The sequence below is a fragment of the Echinops telfairi genome, unplaced genomic scaffold, assembly GCF_000313985.2.
Source record: "Echinops telfairi isolate 266 unplaced genomic scaffold, ASM31398v2 ScPeMD7_655;HRSCAF=1070, whole genome shotgun sequence".
NCBI classification, from domain to species: Eukaryota; Metazoa; Chordata; class Mammalia; order Afrosoricida; family Tenrecidae; genus Echinops; species Echinops telfairi.
In genome coordinates this window covers 14,538,197-14,540,067 of record NW_022104553.1, presented here as the reverse complement: position 1 = coordinate 14,540,067, position 1,871 = coordinate 14,538,197, and positions in this window count along the sequence as shown.

Sequence of the window (1,871 nt, the reverse complement as noted above, 5' to 3'; positions counted from 1 at the left end):
TCAGTGCAGAGTATTAGTCTTTCATGTTTAGCTATGAATGCTTGGGTTGGCTTCTAGTGCCCTTTCTCCTAAGATATTTTGGGGGTGGAGCTAAACAATTTTTGTCTTATGATTTCATCCAGCTTATCTAAGCGTGCAGACCAGGATGGCCTCCACATGTGGTGTCTCCTGTGTGGGAACTGTGTGTTCTGGATGTGGCCACGCCAGCCCCGCCACAGGCTAGGGCTAAAGGGCAGTGTGTGCTGGAGCCGGAGAGCGAGGCATTCAGAATGGGAACCCCGAATCTGCTATTCTGGCAGTGCCGCCTGTGGCAAGGACCTGAGGCGTGGACGCCCAGCTTCCTCAGGAATTTGGGGATAGTCATGGTAAATGACTCCTTAGCTGGGGTGAGAATTAAATGAGATAATGTGTGTTATAAATGTGGTGTAACACCTGGGCCACAGTAAGTAGTCACTAAATGGCCGCATGTTGTCCATGCGTACCAACATAGGTATAGCAGGTTTTTAACTTCCATAAACTAGCCCGTCAAAATTTTAACATTCCCGTGAAGAAGTCTAGCATCACTGCACCACTGTGGAAATCAACCTTTAGATCACAGCACAAAAACACCTATGAACGATGAGAGAGCATTGTGAGCCATCGTCCATGGCTCCGGGGTTCTGAGAAGTGGACTCCAATGACTCCATGATGATTCGGGACCTTTTGGCTAGAGTGATACGATAGCCCGGCCCATCCTCACTACGAATTCCATGAGTTGGCCAATAGCTCTTATTGAATGATAGACGGATATGTGTAAAGGAGGACAGGTCAAGGTTCTTAGTTCCAGACTAAGTAAAAGCTATCAGGGAATCAAGATATGGAGGATTGGGAGGGAAAACTGGATGCTCCCTTCCTGGCTCATAATTAGAAACCCAGGGTAAGAGTGAAGATAGATTCGCGCTAAATGACACGAGCATTTCAAACTCAAGAGATGACCATCTTACATCCAATGGGAGATTGGTACAGTCTCATCAAGGCCCAGAAACCATTCTGTTTGGGTGGGAGAACACACAGACTGAAAGGCCTGCCGTGGAGAAGGAGGCATCTCCACCAGCCACAGAGGCTCAGCGCCATGCAGGGGTGAGGGTTCGTGGGAGACTGGAAAGTTGAGCAAGGCCCGGGGCAGTTTGCTGGCAGCAGTGAGAACAAGGCAGTGCAGACTCTGAAGAGGACTCCTGTCAAAGCGTTCTTTTCCGGCCACCACCCAACAGCTCAGCCATGTACCAGAGGCAAAAACATGAAAGCCTGCGTGCAGCCCTTATGCACTTCCTTTGCTTTTCTTGCCATCTTTTTGAAGCTGTTTGGTCAATTCTACATTCCAAGTGTACTCTGATTACTGATGGAAAGTTACCCAGCCTCACAGACGAGCGAGGGAGGGAGGCTTGGGGTGACCAAGGAAGGCTACCTGGAAGAAGCGGGATCTAATTTCGGACCACTTGTTACTGGATATCAAGTGGGGGGAAGGAAGCCGGAAGAACACTGTGGAGAAAGGGTGGTTCCTTCAGCCACATCTTCGAACTGCAGAGACCCAACCTAGAAGAGGAGCAGGTGAGAGGGGAAACTGAGGAGCTAAGGGGGTGGGTGAGGCTGAAATCCTGCTGGCCCTTTGACCTTGTCAAAGACCACCCTTCCTGTGCAGGACCAGCATTTCAGATGCTGCCTTATACCAATGGGCAACAGCAGAGGGCTTTCAGGGAAGGAGAGGGAGGGGAAATGCCAGGCTCCCCATGATGGGGAAAGTGCCAACAACATGATGATAGCCTTTGGCGGTGAGTCCCCTTGATGCCGATGTGCCATCTGCTACTGTGGCATTGCCTCGCCGGCACATTCTG